The sequence below is a fragment of the Hyperolius riggenbachi genome, chromosome 1 (assembly GCF_040937935.1).
Source record: "Hyperolius riggenbachi isolate aHypRig1 chromosome 1, aHypRig1.pri, whole genome shotgun sequence".
In the NCBI taxonomy this organism is placed as follows: domain Eukaryota; kingdom Metazoa; phylum Chordata; class Amphibia; order Anura; family Hyperoliidae; genus Hyperolius; species Hyperolius riggenbachi.
In genome coordinates, this window is record NC_090646.1 from 493,910,152 (window position 1) to 493,929,370 (window position 19,219).

At 48.4% G+C, this 19,219-nt stretch overlaps 1 protein-coding gene across 1 annotated transcript in view; it reads left to right on the forward strand.

Annotated features, from left to right (window-relative positions):
* Window positions 1-760: 760 nt before the first annotated feature.
* GP1BB (glycoprotein Ib platelet subunit beta) overlaps window positions 761-19,219 on the forward strand; it is a 33,757-nt gene continuing 15,298 nt past the window's right edge. Inside the window, exon 1 of the mRNA XM_068271574.1 lies at window positions 761-924. The gene's annotated coding sequence lies outside the window, so the exon portion shown is untranslated. The remainder of the gene's footprint in view (window positions 925-19,219) is intronic.

A 19,219-nucleotide genomic window follows, 5' to 3' on the forward strand; every position in this document is an offset into this window, starting at 1 on the left:
TGTGCAGCAACTTCCCTGGAGGTATCTAACTGTGCAGCAATGCCAATAATATCTAACCTTTCCAAATACGCTAAAGTAGCCCACAGAAAACAATACAGAAAATGACATAGTTTTGTATGTTGCAGACCATGCCAGAAAAACCTCACCTATCTGCATATGTTACACAATTTGCCCATATATTTAATTATTGTTCTAGACATTTTTTTTTATTTTTAGTGGCTATATGCCCTTTTTGTGCTAAACTGCAGCTCCACTCATGTGATTGAAATATTGCGCACAGGGACACAGACAGCAATAAAATGTTGGTGTTTGTAACCTTCTTTATTTCCTTCTTTGTTTTTGTTGAGATTTCCTCTCGCTTTCTACGCCGTGTTTGTTGTTACACCCATGAAAGAAATAGTAATTAGGTGAAACCCCACCTGTTACTCACTTAGAATATAGTAAAAACATGGCAGGCATTGTCATTCTACTCAGTTCAACTTCCCCAAAATATGTGCAAACATAAACAAATAAGAAGTATGTTTTTTCCAGAGTAAAATGAGCCAGAAATTACTTTTCTCCTATGTTGCTGTCACTTACAGTAGGCAGTACAAATCTGACAGAAGTGGCAGGTTTTGGACTAGTCCATCTCTTCATAGGGGATTCTCAGCAAGGCTTTTATTCCTTATAAAGATATTACCTAAAAAGGATTTAAACAATGATGCTGGCCAGCTCCCCTGCTCGCTACACAGTTCTTTGTCGGTTGGACAGAGCAACTGCCATTCACTAAGTGCTTTTGAAAATAAATATATCCCTGAGAATGCCCTATAAAGAGATGGACTAGTCCAAAACATCTTTGTCCTCTGTGCGACTGGCTGCAGTCAGAGCCACAAACAGGTGACAGGACAGCTCAATGGAGAGAAGCCCATCCAAAACAGAGAACAGGTTAGTAGCAAACATCCTCTCAATACCCACTTTGGAGATTTGGTTGTAATTAGAGGGGACCTAAACTCAGAACGTCCTCTCTGCGCTAAAAGATACACAACAACATAATAACCTTTAAAGAAAAACATTTCTTTGTTACAGCTGATACAAATCCTGCAATAAATCGTCAGTGTCTACTTCCTGCTTTCATGGAAGCAGACATATTGTTAACATCCTGTGCTTTCAAATGAGCTTAGATGTTGTGGCAGTCAGGGGGACACAGGGGAGAGATCTATGTATCTCTTTTGAATGTTGAAAGTACATATGGTGATGTGCTCTAACATATTGACAGTATACAGGAACAAAGTCTGAAGAAGGCTTATTAGCAGAAAGATTACTCTTTTTGTTTTAAGTCAATAAATGGTATCATTCTGATTCAAAACTCTCTGCTTTCACTGATGGCTAAGATGGTACAATGCTCTACTGCTACAGGAACGTAGAAGGATGCCAAACCATACACACTAGCATAGAAGTAGTAACAGCTCAGGTGACAGTGACAGTTTAGCAATGAAAGGAAAGCAAGCAGCATTTTTATTCCTGCAGTTCTCATAGATGGTAGGAACTGAAGGACAGAAAATGAGACGGGAAAGAGTTAGCTGAGACCACTGCTGGCTAGGAAGAAAAAAAAAACTAAAGCCATACATTTAGGTAGAGATAAGAAAGTGTAATTTACAGCTGCTGGGGTCAGTCTGACAACTGTAAAGGAGAAAGTGAAGAAACTAGCAGAGCTCACTGATGTTTGTGAATCCCTGCATTAAAACTCAGCAAAACTTAGTTCTATCTGCCTTGTAATGTAAATCCCTGGTATTTCTCACATACACTTGTATGTCCATCATACAGAGGAATGGATCATCAGGAGGTGACAGCAGATGTTGATTGTCATAACACACCAGGAGTTGTGAGAGAGAGACTTGCTACAATTGGGGAACTCTGGAATTCATCTATTAGTGCAGAGCAGGGCACTGGCTGGCTGCTCTGCGGGACAAGAAGATGTGATTAACTTTGACATATGACCTCTTCTGTCTCCAAGTCATGCCGCCCTTCTTATCTTATCTGATTTTAGCGCCCTAGGCCATGGCCTTTGTGGCCTTCCTAGAAATCCGGCCCTGATCATAAAGGAATCGGCTACTGTTCACATGATTTTGATCAACAAAGAATCATTTTTTTTGGATTCAGATCATGGAGGCACAGCACTGTTCAGATCGAATAGTGAAGGTGATCACATAGGATATCGGTATAGTATGTGGGCCACTGTACTTGATTGCCCAATAAAGTTGATCGCTTAATCGTTCAATGCAAAAGCGCTAGATGTATGGCTACCTTTACAGTTTTTTTAGGTGTGATCTGTGTGCAAAACAGCGTCCTTTACAATGCAGCACAGTGTTACTGTGAAAGTACCCTAAAGAAACACTAAAGATAAGTGTGCTTTATGGTTGCTTGAGACTCCATGTTAAAAATAGGTCTAGCTAATAAAGTACTAATACAGTACTATACCCCTCTCTATATACATACCATTAACTCTGTATTAAAATACAGTAATTGAAAGTATATCAACCTTGGGGGTGCTCAGAAACCCAATTGGCCTTTACCACTATGGAACAGCCAGAGAAGTTGGTCTTCACCACTGTGAGTGCTGCCGGCAATTTGTGCTGGTTGGTTGAGACTGCTGGTTAACTGAGTTCTGGATAACCAGGACTTTACTGTACAAGGGTAATAATTTCTGTATATGGCATTGTTCTTTATTGGAGACCCAATACAGGGGTAATTGCTCTTCATGGGGTGCTATTCTCCACAGGAGAGGCCATATAGGGGGCAATGTTGTCTGCATTCTGTGCTGTTCTCTAAAGAACTATACTAGGGTAGTATCACTCTCTACAGGGGGGTCCATGCACAGGGTGTAATACTCCCTATGTATTGTATTCTCTAAAGAGACACTACTCAAGGGTAATAATCTCTGTATGTGCTATACTGGAAATGCTATACATGGGGCTATGCTTGCTGCATGGAGTGCTATTGTTTACAAGAGAGAGCATACATGGGGCAATATTCCCGGTATAGGGTGCTGTTCTACAAAATAGCCACAATACAGGGGCAATATTCTCTGCACTGGGCACCATTCTCTACAGGGAGACACTATACAGGGGGCAATATTCTCTACACTGGGCACCATTCTCTACAGGGAGACACTATACGGGGGCAATATTCTCTGAACTAGACACTATTCTCGACAGTGAGACACTATACAGGGGGCAATATTCTCTGCACTGGGCACAATCCTCTACAGGGAGACACTATACGGGGGCAATATTCTCTGCACTGGGCACTATTCTCTACAGGGAGGCACTATACAGGGGGCAATATTCACTGCACTAGGCACCATCCTATACAGGTAGACACTATACGGGGGCAATATTCTCTGCACTGGGCACCATTCTCTACAGGGAGACACTATACAGGGGGCAATATTCTCTGCACTGGGCACCATTCTCTACAGGGAGACACTATACAGGGGGCAATATTCTCTGCACTGGGCACAATCCTCTACAGGGAGACACTATACAGGGGCAATATTCTCTGCACTGGGCACTATTCTCTACAGGGAGGCACTATACAGGGGGCAATATTCACTGCACTAGGCACCATCCTATACAGGTAGACACTATACGGGGGCAATATTCTCTGCACTGGGCACCATTCTCTACAGGGAGACACTATACGGGGACAAAATTCTCTGCACTGGGCACCATCCTCTACAGGGAGACACGATACGGGGGCAATATTCTCTGCACTGGGCACCATTCTCTACAGGGAGACACTATACGGGGGCAATATTCTCTACACTGGGCACCATTCTCTACAGGGAGACACTATACGGGGGCAATATTCTCTGCACTGGGCACCATTCTCTACAGGGAGACACTATACGTGGACAATATTCTCTGCACTGGGCACCATCCTCTACAGGGAGACACGATACGGGGGCAATATTCTCTGAACTGGGTACCATTCTCTACAGGGAGACACTATACAGGGGGCAATATTCTCTGCACTGGGTACCATTCTCTACAGGGAGACACTATACAGGGGGCAATATTCTCTGCACTGAGCACCATTCTCTACAGGGAGACACTATACAGGGGGCAATATTCTCTGCACTGGGTACCATTCTCTACAGGGAGACACTATACGTGGGCAATATTCTCTGAACTAGACACTATTCTCGACAGTGAGACACTATACAGGGGGCAATATTCTCTGCACTGGGCACCATCCTCTACAGGGAGACACTATACGGGGGCAATATTCTCTGCACTGGGCACCATTCTCTACAGGGAGACACTATACAGGGCGCAATATTCTCTGCACTAGGCACCATCCTATACAGGGAGACACTATACAGGGGGCAATATTCTCTGCACTAGGCGCCATCTTCTACAGGGAGACACTATACGGGGGCAATATTCTCTGCACTGGGCACCATTCTCTACAGGGAGACATTATACAGGGGGCAATATTCTCTGCACTGGGCACCATTCTCTACAGGGAGACACTATACAGGGGCAATATTCTCTGCACTGGGCACTATTCTCTACAGGGAGACACTATACGGGGGCAATATTCTCTGCACTGGGCACCATTCTCTACAGGGAGACATTATACAGGGAGCAATATTCTCTGCACTGGCCACTATTCTCTACAGGGAGACACTATACAGGGGGCAATATTCTCTGCACTGGGCACTATTCTCTACAGGGAGACACTATACGGGGGCAATATTCTCTGCACTGGGCACCATTCTCTACAGGGAGACATTATACAGGGGGCAATATTCTCTGCACTGGGCACCATTCTCTACAGGGAGACACTATACAGGGGGCAATATTCTCTGCACTAGGCTCCATTCTCTACAGGGAGACACTATACAGGGGGCAATATTCTCTGCACTAGGCACCATTCTCTACAGGGAGACACTATACAGGGGGCAATATTCTTTGCACTAGGCACCATCCTCTACAGGGAGACACTATACGGGGGCAATATTCTCTGCACTGTACACCATTCTCTACAGGGAGACACTATACAGGGGGCAATAGTCTCTGCACTGGGCACCATTCTCTACAGGGAGACACTATACAGGGGCAATATTCTCTGCACTGGGCACCATTCTCTACAGGGAGACACTATACAGGGGGCAATATTCTCTGCACTAGGCTCCATTCTCTACAGGGAGACACTATACGGGGGCAATATTCTCTGCACTGGGCACCATTCTCTACAGGGAGACACTATACAGGGGGCAATATTCTTTGCACTAGGCACCATCCTCTACAGGGAGACACTATACGGGGGCAATATTCTCTGCACTGTACACCATTCTCTACAGGGAGACACTATACAGGGGGCAATATTCTCTGCACTGGGCACCAATCTCTACAGGGAGACACTATACAGGGGCAATATTCTCTGCACTGGGCACTATTCTCTACAGGGAGACACTATACGGGGGCAATATTCTCTGCACTGGGCACTATTCTCTACAGGGAGACACTATACGGGGGCAATATTCTCTGCACTGGGCACCATTCTCTACAGGGAGACATTATACAGGGGGCAATATTCTCTGCACTGGGCACCATTCTCTACAGGGAGACACTATACAGGGGGCAATATTCTCTGCACTAGGCTCCATTCTCTACAGGGAGACACTATACAGGGGGCAATATTCTCTGCACTAGGCACCATTCTCTACAGGGAGACACTATACAGGGGGCAATATTCTTTGCACTAGGCACCATCCTCTACAGGGAGACACTATACGGGGGCAATATTCTCTGCACTGTACACCATTCTCTACAGGGAGACACTATACAGGGGGCAATAGTCTCTGCACTGGGCACCATTCTCTACAGGGAGACACTATACAGGGGCAATATTCTCTGCACTGGGCACCATTCTCTACAGGGAGACACTATACAGGGAGCAATATTCTCTGCACTGGGCACCATTCTCTACAGGGAGACACTATACAGGGGGCAATATTCTCTGCACTAGGCACCATCCTATACAGGTAGACACTATACGGGGGCAATATTCTCTGCACTGGGCGCCATTCTCTACAGGGAGACACTATACAGGGGGCAATATTCTCTGCACTGGGCACCATTCTCTACAGGGAGACACTATACAGGGGCAATATTCTCTGCACTGGGCACTATTCTCTACAGGGAGACACTATATGGGGCAATATTCTCTGCACTGGGCACCATTCTCTACAGGGAGACACTATACAGGGGCAATATTCTCTGCACTGGGCGCCATTCTCTACAGGGAGACACTATACAGGGGCAATATTCTCTGCACTGGGCACTATTCTCTACAGGGAGACACTATATGGGGCAATATTCTCTGCACTGGGCACCATTCTCTACAGGGAGACACTATACAGGGGGCAATATTCTCTGCACTAGGCACCATTCTCTACAGGGAGACACTATACAGGGGGCAATATTCTTTGCACTAGGCACCATCCTCTACAGGGAGACACTATACGGGGGCAATATTCTCTGCACTGTACACCATTCTCTACAGGGAGACACTATACAGGGGGCAATAGTCTCTGCACTGGGCACCATTCTCTACAGGGAGACACTATACAGGGGCAATATTCTCTGCACTGGGCACCATTCTCTACAGGGAGACACTATACAGGGAGCAATATTCTCTGCACTGGGCACCATTCTCTACAGGGAGACACTATACAGGGGGCAATATTCTCTGCACTAGGCACCATCCTATACAGGGAGACACTATACGGGGGCAATATTCTCTGCACTGGGCGCCATTCTCTACAGGGAGACACTATACAGGGGGCAATATTCTCTGCACTGGGCACCATTCTCTACAGGGAGACACTATACAGGGGCAATATTCTCTGCACTGGGCACCATTCTCTACAGGGAGACACTATACAGGGGCAATATTCTCTGCACTGGGCACTATTCTCTACAGGGAGACACTATATGGGGCAATATTCTCTGCACTGGGCACCATTCTCTACAGGGAGACACTATACAGGGGCAATATTCTCTGCACTGGGCACCATTCTCTACAGGGAGACACTATACAGGGGCAATATTCTCTGCACTGGGCGCCATTCTCTACAGGGAGACACTATACAGGGGCAATATTCTCTGCACTGGGCACTATTCTCTACAGGGAGACACTATATGGGGCAATATTCTCTGCACTGGGCACCATTCTCTACAGGGAGACACTATACAGGGGGCAATATTCTCTGCACTAGGCACCATTCTCTACAGGGAGACACTATACAGGGGGCAATATTCTTTGCACTAGGCACCATTCTCTACAGGGAGACACTATACAGGGGCAATATTCTCTGCACTGGGTACCATTCTCTACAGGGAGACACTATACAGGGGGCAATATTCTCTACACTGGGCACCATTCTCTACAGGGAGACACTATACAGGGGCAATATTCTCTGCACTAGGCACCATTCTCTACAGGGAGACACTATACAGGGGGCAATATTCTCTGCACTGGGGACCATTCTCTACAGGGAGACACTATATTGGGCAATATTCTCTGCACTGGGCACCATTCTCTACAGGGAGACACTATATGGGGCAATATTCTCTGCACTGGGCACCATTCTCTACAGGGAGACACTATACAGGGGGCAATAGTCTCTGCACTGGGCACCATTCTCTACAGGGAGACACTATACGGGGGCAATATTCTCTGCACTAGGCACCATTCTCTACAGGGAGACACTATACAGGGGGCAATATTCTCTGCACTGGGGACCATTCTCTACAGGGAGACACTATACAGGGGGCAATATTCTCTGAACTGGGTACCATTCTCTACAGGGAGACACTATACAGGGGGCAATATTCTCTGCACTGGGCACCATTCTCTACAGGGAGACACTATACAGGGCGCAATATTCTCTGCACTGGGCACCATTCTCTACAGGGAGACACTATACAGGGGGCAATATTCTCTGCACTGGGCACCATTCTCTACAGGGAGACACTGTACAGGGGCAATATTCTCTGCACTAGGCACCATTCTCTACAGGGAGACACTATACAGGGGGCAATATTCTCTGCACTGGGGACCATTCTCTACAGGGAGACACTATACAGGGGGCAATATTCTCTGCACTGGGCACCATTCTCTACAGGGAGACACTATACAGGGGGCAATATTCTCTGCACTGGGGACCATTCTCTACAGGGAGACACTATACGGGGGCAATATTCTCTGCAGTGGGCACCATTCTCTACAGGGAAACACTATACAGGGGGCAATATTCTCTGCACCGGGCGCCATTCTCTACAAGGAGACACTATACAGGGGGCAATATTCACTGCACTGGACATTATTCTCTACAGGGAGACACTATACAGCTGCAATATTCTCTGCACTGGGCACCATTTTCTACAGGGAGACACTATACAGGGGGCAATATTCTTTGCACTAGGCACCATTCTCTACAGGGAGACACTATATGGGGCAATATTCTCTGCACTGGGCACCATTCTCTACAGGGAGACACTATACAGGGGGCAATATTCTCTGCACTAGGCACCATTTTCTACAGGGAGACACTATACAGGGAGCAATATTCTCTGCACTGGGCACCATTCTCTACAGGGAGACACTATACAGGGGGCAATATTCTCTGCACTGGGCACCATCCTATACAGGGAGACACTATACAGGGGGCAATATTCTCTGCACTGGGCACCATTCTCTACAGGGAGACACTATACAGGGGGCAATATTCTCTGCACTAGGCTCCATTCTCTACAGGGAGACACTATACAGGGGGCAATAGTCTCTGCACTAGGCACCATTCTCTACAGGGAGACACTATACAGGGGGCAATATTCTCTGCACTAGGCACCATTCTCTACAGGGAGACACTATACAGGGGGCAATATTCTTTGCACTAGGCACCATTCTCTACAGGGAGACACTATATGGGGCAATATTCTCTGCACTGGGCACCATTCTCTACAGGGAGACACTATACAGGGGGCAATATTCTCTGCACTAGGCACCATTCTCTACAGGGAGACACTATACAGGGGGCAATATTCTCTGCACTGGGCACCATTCTCTACAGGGAGACACTATACAGGGGGCAATATTCTCTGCACTGGGCACCATTCTCTACAGGGAGACACTATACAGGGGGCAATATTCTCTGCACTAGGCACCATTCTCTACAGGGAGACACTATACAGGGGGCAATATTCTCTGCACTGGGCACTATTCTCTACAGGGAGACACTATACGGGGGCAATATTCTCTGCACTGGGCACCATTCTCTACAGGGAGACACTATACAGGGGGCAATATTCTCTGCACTGGGCACCATTCTCTACAGGGAGACACTATACAGGGGGCAATATTCTCTGCACTGGGCACCATTCTCTACAGGGAGACACTATACAGGGGGCAATATTCTCTGCACTAGGCACCATTCTCTACAGGGAGACACTATACAGGGGGCAATATTCTCTGCACTGGGCACTATTCTCTACAGGGAGACACTATACGGGGGCAATATTCTCTGCACTGGGCACCATTCTCTACAGGGAGACACTATACGGGGGCAATATTCTCTGCACTGGGCACTATTCTCTACAGGGAGACACTATATGGGGCAATATTCTCTGCACTGGGCACCATTCTCTACAGGGAGACACTATACAGGGGGCAATATTCTCTGCACTAGGCACCATTCTCTACAGGGAGACACTATACGGGGGCAATATTCTCTGCACTGGGCACCATTCTCTACAGGGAGACACTATACAGGGGGCAATATTCTCTGCACTAGGCACCATTCTCTACAGGGAGACACTATACAGGGGGCAATATTCTTTGCACTAGGCACCATTCTCTACAGGGAGACACTATATGGGGCAATATTCTCTGCACTGGGCACCATTCTCTACAGGGAGACACTATATAGGGGGCAATATTCTCTGCACTAGGCACCATTCTCTACAGGGAGACACTATACAGGGGGCAATATTCTCTGCACTGGGCACCATTCTCTACAGGGAGACACTATACAGGGGGCAATATTCTCTGCACTGGGCACCATTCTCTACAGGGAGACACTATACAGGGGGCAATATTCTCTGCCCCGGGCGCCATTCTCTACAAGGAGACACTATACAGGGGGCAATATTCTCTGCACTAGGCACCATCCTATACAGGGAGACACTATACGGGGGCAATATTCTCTGCACTGGGCACCATTCTCTACAGGGAGACACTATACAGGGGGCAATATTCTCTGCACTAGGCTCCATTCTCTACAGGGAGACACTATACGGGGGCAATATTCTCTGCACTAGGCTCCATTCTCTACAGGGAGGCACTATACAGGGGGCAATATTCTCTGCACTGTACACCATTCTCTACAGGGAGACACTATACGGGGGCAATATTCTCTGCACTGTACACCATTCTCTACAGGGAGACACTATACAGGGGGCAATATTCTCTGCACTGGGCACCATTCTCTACAGGGAGACACTATACAGGGGGCAATATTCTCTGCACTAGGCACCATTCTCTACAGGGAGACACTATACAGGGGGCAATATTCTCTGCACTAGGCACCATTCTCTACAGGGAGACACTATACAGGGGGCAATATTCTTTGCACTAGGCACCATTCTCTACAGGGAGACACTATATGGGGCAATATTCTCTGCACTGGGCACCATTCTCTACAGGGAGACACTATACAGGGGGCAATATTCTCTGCACTAGGCACCATTCTCTACAGGGAGACACTATACAGGGGGCAATATTCTCTGCACTAGGCACCATCCTCTACAGGGAGACACTATACGGGGGCAATATTCTCTGCACTGTACACCATTCTCTACAGGGAGACACTATACAGGGGGCAATAATCTCTGCACTGGGTACCATTCTCTACAGGGAGACATTATACAGGGGGCAATATTCTCTGCACTGGGCACCATCCTCTACAGGGGAACACTATACAGGGGCAATATTCTCTGCACTAGGCACCATTCTCTACAGGGAGACACTATACAGGGGCAATATTCTCTGCACTGGGCACCATCCTCTACAGGGGGACACTATACGGGGGCAATATTCTCTGCACTGGGCACCATTCTTTACAGTGAGACACTATACAGGGGGCAATATTCTCTGCACTAGGCGCCATCTTCTACAGGGAGACACTATACGGGGGCAATATTCTCTGCACTGGGCACCATTCTCTACAGGGAGACATTATACAGGGGGCAATATTCTCTGCACTGGGCACTATTCTCTACAGGGAGACACTATACAGGGGGCAATATTCACTGCACTAGGCACCATCCTATACAGGTAGACACTATACGGGGGCAATATTCTCTGCACTGGGCACCATTCTCTACAGGGAGACACTATACAGGGGGCAATATTCTCTGCACTGGGCACCATTCTCTACAGGGAGACACTATACAGGGGGCAATATTCTCTGCACTGGGCACAATCCTCTACAGGGAGACACTATACGGGGGCAATATTCTCTGCACTGGGCACTATTCTCTACAGGGAGGCACTATACAGGGGGCAATATTCACTGCACTAGGCACCATCCTATACAGGTAGACACTATACGGGGGCAATATTCTCTGCACTGGGCACCATTCTCTACAGGGAGACACTATACGGGGGCAATATTCTCTGCACTGGGCACCATCCTCTACAGGGAGACACGATACGGGGGCAATATTCTCTGCACTGGGCACCATTCTCTACAGGGAGACACTATACGGGGGCAATATTCTCTACACTGGGCACCATTCTCTACAGGGAGACACTATACGGGGGCAATATTCTCTACACTGGGCACCATTCTCTACAGGGAGACACTATACGGGGGCAATATTCTCTACACTGGGCACCATTCTCTACAGGGAGACACTATACGGGGGCAATATTCTCTGCACTGGGCACTATTCTCTACAGGGAGGCACTATACAGGGGGCAATATTCACTGCACTAGGCACCATCCTATACAGGTAGACACTATACGGGGGCAATATTCTCTGCACTGGGCACCATTCTCTACAGGGAGACACTATACGGGGGCAATATTCTCTGCACTGGGCACCATCCTCTACAGGGAGACACGATACGGGGGCAATATTCTCTGCACTGGGCACCATTCTCTACAGGGAGACACTATACGGGGGCAATATTCTCTACACTGGGCACCATTCTCTACAGGGAGACACTATACGGGGGCAATATTCTCTACACTGGGCACCATTCTCTACAGGGAGACACTATACGGGGGCAATATTCTCTGCACTGTACACCATTCTCTACAGGGAGACACTATACAGGGGGCAATAGTCTCTGCACTGGGCACCATTCTCTACAGGGAGACACTATACAGGGGCAATATTCTCTGCACTGGGCACCATTCTCTACAGGGAGACACTATACAGGGAGCAATATTCTCTGCACTGGGCACCATTCTCTACAGGGAGACACTATACAGGGGGCAATATTCTCTGCACTAGGCACCATCCTATACAGGTAGACACTATACGGGGGCAATATTCTCTGCACTGGGCGCCATTCTCTACAGGGAGACACTATACAGGGGCAATATTCTCTGCACTGGGCACTATTCTCTACAGGGAGACACTATATGGGGCAATATTCTCTGCACTGGGCACCATTCTCTACAGGGAGACACTATACAGGGGCAATATTCTCTGCACTGGGCGCCATTCTCTACAGGGAGACACTATACAGGGGCAATATTCTCTGCACTGGGCACTATTCTCTACAGGGAGACACTATATGGGGCAATATTCTCTGCACTGGGCACCATTCTCTACAGGGAGACACTATACAGGGGGCAATATTCTCTGCACTGGGCACCATTCTCTACAGGGAGACACTATACAGGGGGCAATATTCTCTGCACTGGGCACTATTCTCTACAGGGAGACACTATACAGGGGGCAATATTCTCTGCACTGGGCACCATTCTCTACAGGGAGACACTATACGGGGGCAATATTCTCTGCACTAGGCACCATTCTCTACAGGGAGACACTATACAGGGGGCAATATTCTCTGCACTGGGCACCATTCTCTACAGGGAGACACTATACAGGGGGCAATATTCTCTGCACTAGGCACCATTCTCTACAGGGAGACACTATACAGGGGGCAATAGTCTCTGCACTGGGCACCATTCTCTACAGGGAGACACTATACGGGGGCAATATTCTCTGCACTGGGCACCATTCTCTACAGGGAGACACTATACAGGGGGCAATATTCTTTGCACTAGGCACCATTCTCTACAGGGAGACACTATACAGGGGGCAATATTCTCTGCACTAGGCACCATTCTCTACAGGGAGACACTATACAGGGGGCAATATTCTCTGCACTAGGCACCATTCTCTACAGGGAGACACTATACAGGGGGCAATATTCTCTGCACTGGGCACCATTCTCTACAGGGAGACACTATACAGGGGGCAATATTCTCTGCACTAGGCACCATTCTCTACAGGGAGACACTATACAGGGGGCAATAGTCTCTGCACTGGGCACCATTCTCTACAGGGAGACACTATACGGGGGCAATATTCTCTGCACTGGGCACCATTCTCTACAGGGAGACACTATACAGGGGGCAATATTCTCTGCACTGGGTACCATTCTCTACAGGGAGACACTATACAGGGGGCAATATTCTTTGCACTAGGCACCATTCTCTACAGGGAGACACTATACAGGGGGCAATATTCTCTGCACTAGGCACCATTCTCTACAGGGAGACGCTATACAGGGGCAATATTCTCTGCACTGGGCACCATCTTCTACAGGGAGACACTATACAGGGGGCAATATTCTCTGCACTAGGCACCATTCTCGACAGGGAGACACTATACAGGGGCAATAGTCTCTGCACTGGGCACCATTCTCTACAGGGAGACACTATACAGGGGGCAATAGTCTCTGCACTGGGCACCATTCTCTACAGGGAGACACTATACAGGGGCAATATTCTCTGCACTGGGCACTATTCTCTACAGGGAGACACTTTACAGGGGGCAATATTCTCTGCACTAGGCACCATTCTCTACAGGGAGACACTATACAGGGGGCAATAGTCTCTGCACTGGGCACCATTCTCTACAGGGAGACACTATACAGGGGGCAATATTCTCTGCACTGGGCACCATTCTCTACAGGGAGACACTATACAGGGGGCAATATTCTTTGCACTAGGCACCATTCTCTACAGGGAGACACTATATTGGGCAATATTCTCTGCACTGGGCACCATTCTCTACAGGGAGACACTATACAGGGGGCAATATTCTCTGCACTAGGCACCATTCTCTACAGGGAGACACTATACGGGGGCAATATTCTCTGCACTAGGCACCATTCTCTACAGGGAGACACTATACAGGGGGCAATATTCTCTGCACTAGGCACCATTCTCTACAGGGAGACACTATACAGGGGGCAATATTCTCTGCACTAGGCACCATTCTCTACAGGGAGACACTATACGGGGGCAATATTCTCTGCACTGGGCACCATTTTCTACAGGGAGACACTATACAGGGGGCAATATTCTCTGCACTGGGCACCATTCTCTACAGGGAGACACTATACAGGGGGCAATAGTCTCTGCACTGGGCACCATTCTCTACAGGGAGACACTATACGGGGGCAATATTCTCTGCACTGTACACCATTCTCTACAGGGGGACACTATACAGGGGCAATATTCTCTGCACTGGGGACCATTCTCTACAGGGAGACACTATACAGGGGCAATATTCTCTGCACTGGGCACCATTCTCTACAGGGAGACACTATACAGGGGGCAATATTCTCTGCACTAGGCACCATCCTATACAGGTAGACACTATACGGGGGCAATATTCTCTGCACTGGGCACCATTCTCTACAGGGAGACACTATACAGGGGGCAATATTCTCTGCACTGGGGACCATTCTCTACAGGGAGACACTATACAGGGGGCAATATTCTCTGCACTGGGGACCATTCTCTACAGGGAGACACTATACGGGGGCAATATTCTCTGCACTGGGCACCATTCTCTACAGGGAGACACTATACGGGGGCAATATTCTCTGCACTAGGCACCATTCTCTACAGTGAGACACTATACAGGGGGCAATATTCTCTGCACTGGGCACCATTCTCTACAGGGAGACACTATACGGGGGCAATATTCTCTGCACTGGGCACCATTCTCTACAGGGAGACACTATACAGGGGGCAATATTCTCTGCACTGGGCACCATTCTCTACAGGGAGACACTATACAGGGGGCAATATTCTCTGCACTGGGCACCATTCTCTACAGGGAGATACTATACAGGGGGCAATATTCTCTGCACTGGGCACCATTCTCTACAGGGAGACACTGTACAGGGGCAATATTCTCTGCACTGGGCACCATTCTCTACAGGGAGACACTATACGGGGGCAATATTCTCTGCACTAGGCACCATTCTCTACAGGGAGACACTATACAGGGGGCAATATTCTCTGCACTAGGCACCATTCTCTACAGGGAGACACTATACAGGGGGCAATATTCTCTGCACTAGGCACCATTCTCTACAGGGAGACACTATACAGGGGGCAATATTCTCTGCACTGGGCACCATTCTCTACAGGGAGACACTATACAGGGGGCAATATTCTCTGCACTGGGCACCATTCTCTACAGGGAGACACTATACGGGGGCAATATTCTCTGCACTAGGCACCATTCTCTACAGGGAGACACTATACAGGGGCACTATTCTCTGCACTGGGCACCATTCTCTACAGGGAGACACTATACGGGGGCAATATTCTCTGCACTGGGCACCATTTTCTACAGGGAGACACTATACAGGGGGCAATATTCTCTGCACTGGGCACCATTCTCTACAGGGAGACACTATACAGGGGGCAATAGTCTCTGCACTGGGCACCATTCTCTACAGGGAGACACTATACGGGGGCAATATTCTCTGCACTGTACACCATTCTCTACAGGGGGACACTATACAGGGGCAATATTCTCTGCACTGGGCACCATTCTCTACAGGGAGACACTATACAGGGGGCAATATTCTCTGCACTGGGCACCATTCTCTACAGGGAGACACTATACAGGGGGCAATATTCTCTGCACTGGGGACCATTCTCTACAGGGAGACACTATACAGGGGCAATATTCTCTGCACTGGGCACCATTCTCTACAGGGAGACACTATACGGGGGCAATATTCTCTGCACTGGGCACCATTCTCTACAGGGAGACACTATACGGGGGCAATATTCTCTGCACTGGGCACCATTCTCTACAGGGAGATACTATACGGGGGCAATATTCTCTGCACTGGGCACCATTCTCTACAGGGAGGCACTATACGGGGGCAATATTCTCTGCACTGGGCACCATTCTCTACAGGGAGGCACTATACAGGGGGCAATATTCTCTGCACTGGGCACCATTCTCTACAGGGAGACACTATACAGGGGCAATATTCTCTGCACTAGGCTCCATTCTCTACAGGGAGACACTATACAGGGGGCAATATTCTCTGCAGTGGGCACCATTCTCTACAGGGAGACACTATACGGGGGCAATATTCTCTGCAGTGGGCACCATTCTCTACAGGGAGACACTATACGGGGGCAATATTCTCTACAGGGAAACACTATACAGGGGGCAATATTCTCTGCACCGGGCGCCATTCTCTACAAGGAGACACTATACAGGGGGCAATATTCTCTGCACTGGACATTATTCTCTACAGGGAGACACTATACAGCTGCAATATTCTCTGCACTAGGCACCATTTTCTACAGGGAGACACTATACAGGGGGCAATATTCTCTGCACTGGGCACCATTCTCTACAGGGAGACACTATATGGGGCAATATTCTCTGCACTGGGCACCATTCTCTACAGGGAGACACTATACAGGGGGCAATATTCTCTGCACTAGGCACCATTTTCTACAGGGAGACACTATACAGGGAGCAATATTCTCTGCACTGGGCACCATTCTCTACAGGGAGACACTATACAGGGGGCAATATTCTCTGCACTGGGCACCATCCTATACAGGGAGACACTATACAGGGGGCAATATTCTCTGCACTGGGCACCATTCTCTACAGGGAGACACTATACAGGGGGCAATATTCTCTGCACTAGGCTCCATTCTCTACAAGGAGACACTATACAGGGGGCAATATTCTCTGCACTGGACATTATTCTCTACAGGGAGACACTATACAGCTGCAATATTCTCTGCACTAGGCACCATTTTCTACAGGGAGACACTATACAGGGGGCAATATTCTCTGCACTGGGCACCATTCTCTACAGGGAGACACTATATGGGGCAATATTCTCTGCACTGGGCACCATTCTCTACAGGGAGACACTATACAGGGGGCAATATTCTCTGCACTAGGCACCATTTTCTACAGGGAGACACTATACAGGGAGCAATATTCTCTGCACTGGGCACCATTCTCTACAGGGAGACACTATACAGGGGGCAATATTCTCTGCACTGGGCACCATCCTATACAGGGAGACACTATACAGGGGGCAATATTCTCTGCACTGGGCACCATTCTCTACAGGGAGACACTATACAGGGGGCAATATTCTCTGCACTAGGCTCCATTCTCTACAGGGAGACACTATACGGGGGCAATATTCTCTGCACTGGGCACCATTCTCTACAGGGAGACACTATACAGGGGGCAATATTCTCTGCACTAGGCACCATTCTCTACAGGGAGACACTATACAGGGGGCAATATTCTTTGCACTAGGCACCATTCTCTACAGGGAGACACTATATGGGGCAATATTCTCTGCACTGGGCACCATTCTCTACAGGGAGACACTATACAGGGGGCAATATTCTCTGCACTGGGCACCATTCTCTACAGGGAGACACTATACAGGGGGCAATATTCTCTGCACTGGGCACCATTCTCTACAGGGAGACACTATACAGGGGGCAATATTCTCTGCCCCGGGCGCCATTCTCTACAAGGAGACACTATACAGGGGGCAATATTCTCTGCACTAGGCACCATCCTATACAGGGAGACACTATACGGGGGCAATATTCTCTGCACTAGGCTCCATTCTCTACAGGGAGACACTATACGGGGGCAATATTCTCTGCACTAGGCTCCATTCTCTACAGGGAGGCACTATACGGGGGCAATATTCTCTGCACTGTACACCATTCTCTACAGGGAGACACTATACAGGGGGCAATATTCTCTGCACTGGGCACCATTCTCTACAGGGAGACACTATACAGGGGCAATATTCTCTGCACTGTACACCACTCTCTACAGGGAGACACTATACAGGGGGCAATATTCTCTGCACTAGGCACCATTCTCTACAGGGAGACACTATACAGGGGGCAATATTCTCTGCACTAGGCACCATTCTCTACAGGGAGACACTATACAGGGGGCAATATTCTTTGCACTAGGCACCATTCTCTACAGGGAGACACTATATGGGGCAATATTCTCTGCACTGGGCACCATTCTCTACAGGGAGACACTATACAGGGGGCAATATTCTCTGCACTAGGCACCATTCTCTACAGGGAGACACTATACAGGGGGCAATATTCTCTGCACTAGGCACCATCCTCTACAGGGAGACACTATACGGGGGCAATATTCTCTGCACTGTACACCATTCTCTACAGGGAGACACTATACAGGGGGCAATAATCTCTGCACTGGGCACCATTCTCTACAGGGAGACACTATACAGGGGGCAATAATCTCTGCACTGGGTACCATTCTCTACAGGGAGACACTATACAGGGGGCAATAATCTCTGCACTGGGCACCATTCTCTACAGGGAGACACTATACAGGGGGCAATAATCTCTGCACTGGGTACCATTCTCTACAGGGAGACACTATACAGGGGGCAATATTCTCTGCACTGGGCACCATTCTCTACAGGGAGACACTATACAGGGGGCAATATTCTCTGCACTGGGCACCATTCTCTACAGGGAGACACTATACAGGGGGCAATATTCTCTGCCCCGGGCGCCATTCTCTACAAGGAGACACTATACAGGGGGCAATATTCT